The 7,875-nt window shown below is 33.6% G+C and overlaps 1 long non-coding RNA gene across 1 annotated transcript; it reads right to left on the bottom strand.

The window, feature by feature from the left end:
- Positions 1 to 4,941: 4,941 nt before the first annotated feature.
- On the bottom strand, positions 4,942 to 5,712 carry LOC149408351 (uncharacterized). The gene is made up of 3 exons (XR_016297039.1): positions 5,677 to 5,712; positions 5,114 to 5,164; positions 4,942 to 4,963 (listed from the first exon to the last, which is right to left on the bottom strand). It is a non-coding gene; the product is annotated as an uncharacterized LOC149408351 (long non-coding RNA).
- Between the last annotated feature and the right edge of the window lie 2,163 nt (positions 5,713 to 7,875).

Here is a 7,875-nt window from a genome sequence, read left to right on the forward strand (position 1 = left end):
AGCTAACAAAAATTAAGAGTAGAGAAATAAATAAATAAAAACATTTGTTTAAGGATTTTATCCAATAAGTTAAGGGAATAAATACAAGTATAATTCATCATATAGATTTGATATCCTATTCTAGAAAGAATAGCACCTAAAATGATATATATTACATTATTACTTATATACGACCTTATTTCCGACTTTCAAAGATTGCTATTTGCTAGCATGTGTTAGATACCTTCTTACCCACCAACTCACATGCTCAGCACAGATTTATCAACACAAATATCAATGATTTTCCACTAAAATACATGACCTTGGGCTATATATTAAACTTGAATTAACTTTTAATATTTCCTTTGTTTAGCTCTGCGCAGTCGGTGACGGCAATCAGATTCAATTAGAAAGCCACTTACTTTATAATTTTTGTTGAAAATGATATTACTTATATGATAAAATTAAGAAGAAGGAAAAAAAATACAGAGAAAGATGAACAAGGACTAGACTAAGGTTTTGTCAGGAAAGAAGGCGTTGATAATATATGTGACGTTGCACATGGTGATGAACTTTTATCAGAGGTTCGAGAACAAAAAAATTCAAAGTTTAGATGGTCCCAAACAATAGACAAAAACCAACCAGAAGCCACACAATCTAATTTACACGCCTGGCTAGGTTTTGTCCGGTACCGTCGTCGATACTTGATAAGTAGAGATAAGTTACGTCTTAATCACTTTTTCAAAAAGCATATATATCATACATGATATTGTGTTTATGATTTGGATTAATCTTTGAAATATGCATGAATCCTATGTAAAAAATATATATTATTGAATTAAGACTACATGGTTTTCAATTGACACGTTCTTTTAATAACAATATATGTTCTTTCCAATCGATCGACGACGATCCCTTTTTTGGACATTAATTAGGTCGTAGTAAATCTAACTCATAGGTCTTCACCTTCCTTTTGATCGTGTATAAAGCATTATTGGGCTGCCAATTTGGAAATATTTGCCATATTGAACGTGACATTTCACGTACGTGTGACACATGAAATCGTACGTACAAGTGTTAAAGACGACCAAGCGTGGTTGACTATTGCATGAAAATCCATATGGCGATCGATACACATCCTCTCATATGCTTTAGCTTTACATTTGTCTTGAAATTGCTCTCTACTATTTAACTCTTCCTCAATATTATTTTATGCGCAAACAAAACAGCTATTTGTGTATTTAACATCAGAAACTGTTTACTTAAAATAAATAGAATGATTGTGACAGCATGAAAGAATTATGACACGATATATATTCTTTTATATTAAATTAGCTGAATTATTGCAAAAGTCCAAATACAATTTATATCATGATAATAATTTAATGTTCCCACTTGCAATCTCAGTCATGCACTTGTAGCCCGCTGTTTATACAGTATCACTAACTCGAATAATAAAGAAATGTTGTACTGTCGTTTTTTTTATATGGAAAAGACGACGATCCAAGGCGAAAAATTGAAAGCCCAAGCCCATCATAGAAGCCCAAGCCCACGAAGCCCTTTCTCGCCAATCGTATAGTCTTCTCGCCATTGACTTTTCTAAGGCCAATTTGAAAGCCCATTCCGCATGGGCCCACCAAATGACTTGTATATAGCAACTACAACCTCAAAAGTACGATAAATATGACGTCAACACCACTTAACGAAAAATTATACCAAATTCTCTACACAATTTATTTATTGCGACGAAAAAGAACAATTGCCACCAAAACTAATGTTGAGTGTCGGCAATCGCGCCTGGAAAAAGGTCAACAACTGATCACCTCCGGCGAGAAATAAATTCATCTTCATCGATTATAATTCATTGGTTATTCTAAAACTTGTGGATATTCAGGTTCATACCCCAATCTTCTACGAGCCTCTCCAAATCCGCGAATCGAGGACCTCAAAAGAAAACATGTGTTGAGACTCGATCCCACCACGTGTCCCATAAAAGTATAAACACATTAAGATCATTTTCTATCTATAAATACGTCTACATCATGATATCAAAAATCAATCTCAACTATATTAATATATAAAAATTATTCTTTATCTCTTTGTAACACAACTAAATCTATTATTTAAAAAAGTTGGAACATATAATTCCAGACATTATTAATGCTTGAAACCTGCATCCCATAAGCTTATTAATTAATTTATTATGTCGCTAATGCAAATTTGATAATATATGGGCAAAGTCAAGATCTTCAGCTTTTTTATTCCACGAAAAAGCAAATAAAATCTGAAAATAATGAGGGGAAAAAGTTCTCTACTACTACTACCGCGGTTTGTATCTGGATTCCATATTCATATTAATTTTTAATCTGGAAAGCACTATGTTGCAAACAAATAGGACAAATATGTTAATCTATTGAGAAAATGGTAATCAAATTATTCGTTGCTCTAGAATGTACCAATTATAATATATTATATCCATGAAATATAGATCAGGCGAACCCAAAAGCTTGATTTATTGGTCTGTAGCCTGATAAAAGCTTTGATAATCTGATTAAAATGCCTATCTTATTAGACGTTTCAAATTTCATTACCGAACTTTTTGCCAAACTGTTTCTTCTTTGTACATGTATAAAAAAAATTAATCCACATTTAAGAAAAAATAAAAATTGTTTGTCTAATTTTTTTAGTCATGCACAAATTATCCTAACTAAATAATTATAGTGGCGAAAATCGAAATCTTATTCATTAACTTATTATATAATCGTTAACATATTTGTTTATTTATTCACATAGCAAGGTCTTATTTAGTATATTGTTTTTTACATTTAATTTTCGAATAGAAATAGGTACCACCAACATTGCTCATGTTGTGACAAAAATGACAATCAATCGTGTAAACGGCATGGTATCTAAGACGACAGTAGCTCAGAGGCAAATAGACTAAAACGACAATCAAGGTTCTATGCAAACGACAATGCTACCATTGTACATGAAAAACGATGGAATTGTTTGAAAAAAAAGGGTATTACTTAGTTAGTTATGATAGGACCGGTTGATGAAAAAAAAAAAAAAAAAAAAGTTATGCTAGGACCTTCTATTTGAGATTCATATACTAATCAATAATCGATTCCGTTACCCATATTGTACTGGTTTCAAATTTTGATGGGTTACCGCGAGATACCAATGGTTTATCGGGGTATCCAGTTAAAGTAATGATAAGCTGTACCGGTGAAGTTACAGTTACCGACGTGATTTACCGCTAAATATCGGATTTACCGAGAGCTATCCAGTGAACACATCATTATAAAAAAAAAAGTGTTGTCATACATAAGATAAAAATGTAAATAGTCTACAATATCTTCATTACAATGCATCACGTTTTGCAATTCAAGACACCCATTGAAACAATCAACGCTCTATTATATAATGCCCAGGATCATGGGTTTAAAATTTCAAAATTTTAAAAGTTGGCCCACGATTATTGGCTGAATTTTTTTAAAAATTTTTAAAAAATTAACTGGTTTTTGGAGTTTCGGTAACCGATCCAGTTTTCTGCTGGTAACTTTCGGTTTTTTGGTATTCATATTATTTTTGAAAATTGACTATCAATATTAGCTAAAGTTTAGATTAATAAATTAATTGGATTTGAATTGAAAGGGATAAGTTGATGATATGAGTGTCCGTAGTTGGAAATATAATTCAAGATAAACAATTCACTACCAGAAATTTGGCCTCTAACTACTGCCGAACGCCGTAGTCATTTTAAATCCACTACAGTTTACTGACTGTCATCTATTGCACTGGAGTCTTATCTCTTTGATTATGACTCCAGTGTTTGGCCGTAGTGTATCTGTTTTATAAGACTGTAGTTAAAATATATAACTACATTGTTTAGATGTAGTCTTACTAGTGACATCTATAAACACTACAACGTTATGCTGTAGTTATATAGAACTCAATTACATAAGATAAAAAAAAAACTACAGTTTTAACAAGTAGTCTTAATTGAGTCAATTAGACAGACTACGGCGTTTTTGTGGCATCTATTGCACTGGAGTCTTATCTATTTGCCTATGACTCCAGTCTTTTCTGTTGAAGACTACATTTTTATAATGTAGTTGTTCAAATTTTGAGTCAATAAACACTACAGCTTTAAATAGTAGTTATAATTAATTGAGTTGGACAGACTACGGCGTTTTTGTGGCATCTATTGCACTGGAGTCTTATCCCTTTGTCTATGACTTCAGTCTTTTTTGTTGAAGACTACATCTTTTAGGTGTAGTTTATATTCATGAAGTTATATTTTAACAATATAGACTACATTTTATCTATGTAGAGAAATTCTTTTTAATAAAAACATATATTTAAATAAATAAATAAAAAAATACATTTATATTAAACACAATAATAATATCCAAAAAATCTCATATTTCATTAAATCAATAATAAATATCATTTACATAAATATCCAAAAAAACACCAAATAATGATTTCCAAAACAAATTCCAAATTGTACCTAATGAGTTCTATACATATAATATTCTAACTAGGATTGAGGCAATAGACATGGTATCTTTTCAGGAAAAAAAGAACAATATAGCTTTTCATGAATGTGACCTGTAAGTAAAGTTTCAACCATGAATACTTGAGTTGATGTAAACAAAGCAAATATAAGAAACTTACTAACAGTTAATGGTCTAAGAAACAACTCGAGATCAGAGAAACTAACACATCACAACATCGACAGCCCTGTGAGCAACGGCGCTTCCGGTGCCAAAGGCCATTCCTGCACAAACGGGATAAAAATAGCAGACACGTTCATTTACCAATTCACTGCGAAGATGATCTGTAATGCATATATTAGATGGTTTCGGTTTGCGTCGAAGAATTCGAAGCATACCTTGAGCGATCGTGGATCCAATACCGCTTAGCATCTCACCACCACCGCCTTGTTGGAAGGGAGCCGGGGGAGGTGCTTGATGAACTGCATCGAATCAGAAATTTGTTGATTAAAAAATTGCACATAGCTTTATTTGGTTTAATCAGGTATTTTTCAAGTAAAGCTTTTAAATCAAAGAATCTTGTATTGTAAATAATTATGATTTAAGTAATACACAGAATGAAGAGTAGATACCTGGGGCGGGACGGGGAGCAGCACGGGGTGCTGGGCGAGAGGCGGATCGTCCTGAGATAATAAAAAAATCCCATAAGAAACATTGTGTCAACGAAGAGAAAAATAGGATATTTCACCGCCATTATTGACCAAGAAGAAATCTAGATGTGTTATTCCCTATTAAGTGAAAACAATCTGCAGCAAATCTCGTTTGGTAGGAAAATAAAAATAAAAACACGTAAAACCCTTGTTCCGATGCAGTTTTCAAAATCGAAGATATACTATTCCGACTATATTGCAGAAACCAAGATCAAATAAACAAATCACAGTCCTAATGAACATCTCTATTGAATTCCAGGCATCTTTGTGGTAGGGCTTATGAACAACATCTATGGAAATTGTCTGATTCATTCCAGTGCTACCTATGTTGATACTAAAATTTCTTAATGCATTTAGTTTTAATATACATAGACAATTCACAGAAAAAAAATGTGTAAACATAACTAAGACAAACAGGTTTCTTTTCATTATGTTATAAATCTCATGATCTAGAGTTAAATAGAAAGAGAGAAGAGAAAAATTACTCAAAGCTAGGAGTGGAGAGCTTGAGAGTACGGATAACTGTTGGAATCGATCTAGGGTTTGAGAAAAAGTTTAACGCTTCGTTAAGCGGCGGAATTTTAAAAATTTTCTTTTAAAGTAAAACTAGTTTTTACTAACCTAGACAAGAGCATGTACATGTAAATAAAAACTAATATGAGCTATTAAAGTTACTAACCTTTCTTGAAGCTTGAACCTTGTAGAAGCTTTTGGAAAGTTGCAACGCTCGTCTCCCCTCGCAGCACGTCTCTCTTTCTTTCCTCGGCACCTCGAGCAACCACGAAAGTTTCTATCACTAAATCACTCGAAAAGAAGGAATCGGTGAGTGGGCACTTTTAAACACTACGACTTGAGAACGAGTCTCGAAGTCGCAGAGCTAAACACTAGGTCGAGTGAGGACCTAGGTGCCAAGACAAGAAATAATCGAAAATAAACTAGAGAGAGAGAGAGAGGATTTTCGGCCAAGTTCTAGAGAGAGAGTCTCTCAAATCTCTTAAACTTGGATGAATGAAATGTGAGGAAATGAGGCTCCTATTTATAGGAGAGGTCTCACCTTCAATAAGGTAGTTTCCTCTTCTATAGAATATCACATATTCATGAGCAATTTCCTCTTTTTTCCCTTTGAGACACTCGGCCAACTCAAGGCTTCTAGAAGCCTTGATTTGTTTCCAATTTTGTTCAAGGCCTTGCCTTGTCTCTCACTTGGCCGATTCCCACTTTCCTCTTGGAGGAAATTTGTTTCCTCTTTTTCTTTTGGCAAGTATCTAAATACATTTATGCACAAAATAAACTCTCCTATTTCTCTATTAGGGTAGGCGCCCAAGTCTCTCTAGAAGGAGCTTCTAGAAGCTTCTTCATTTGTTCATGACAACATGAGAAAGACCCATTAAGAATTTTCAATAAAATTCTCATGAAATGAAATTAATTCACAAGGCCCAGTTAATCATATTATGGCCGAGTGACATTAAGTCATCAAATGAACTTGTCAAAATTTATTGACATCCATTTCATCTTTATGTCTCAAAAGACAAAAATACCCTTTCGACAATTTTCGTTCTTGTTTTGACTTAGCTTCCAGTTTAACTATTCCTATCGATGTGATTCGTGACAGTGACCTCATGGACCCAAATGAACAAAGCTTGAGCTAAACACTTGGACTCAAAAGTTCACAAACCTTTTCCAAGTTTAGCTTAATGTCAACTGACTCCACTAAAGAGCTGACACTGAACATCTCTCGGTTCAAATGAATTTATTTTCTACTCAAGAATTCGACCTAATTATGATGAGCGGATCCACTGAATATTATCTACGTTTACCCTTCATGAATGTCATCAGCTAGTCGGGATTTACTAAATTACCATTTTACCCTTCTAGCTGCTATTTCCTCAACTCCTTTGTCGCTTGTGAATAAGTTAGAAACAATGTATTGACGAGGAGCTAACAAGTCACATTGTTTCATCCAAAAGAGTCAGGACTCAATTTGGACACTGGCCAGTTCATTTATTCACACTCCAAGGAACAAAGCATGAGGTGACATATATTGCATTTCAGCAATCTTGTACATGAATTCCATATCTATGAGAACTTCACAAAGTTACTCATGACAGACTCACAACTTAGTACTTCACCAATAGGCCTTGTTCGGAATCACATAGTGAGTCCGAACTTTGACTTTCTCAAATGAGAATACTAAGGTGTGAAATGGCATGTCTCATTTCAGGATTAAGGTAAGCATGATGCAATTCATACATAGTGACTTCGAGACATAAGAGGTTAAATGGTTTGTTCTTATATTGTCTCTAGAAGTGCACTGGTCAATTCAGTATCTTCGGAAGATACCTAGAAGAACTATAGAGTCCCAAACTCTCAATGCCTCATAACCAGACATCATAGATTCTTCTAACAATCATACTGAGGTCAATAGTCCTTTGACCCTAAGATTGCGAATATATCGTTTTAAGCAAACTACGAAGAGTTTGTTCATGCAAATCTACATTTGTCTCTTCGCAAGTTGTTAAGTTTGTTTATGGACTAAAAGACTATGGTTTTATCATAAAGCTTCAGACAAGGAAGATTGAATGAACGTTCCAACTTTATTAATGAATGAATAGGCAATTACAAGCAAGAGTCTTCATGAGACTTTATTACATCAAATGTTCAAAATAAAGACTACAACTCTTCTT

This window comes from Urtica dioica, chromosome 1, assembly GCF_054948205.1.
Source record: "Urtica dioica subsp. dioica isolate 48M chromosome 1, U.dioica_male_clone48M_v1_H2, whole genome shotgun sequence".
NCBI classification, from domain to species: Eukaryota; Viridiplantae; Streptophyta; class Magnoliopsida; order Rosales; family Urticaceae; genus Urtica; species Urtica dioica.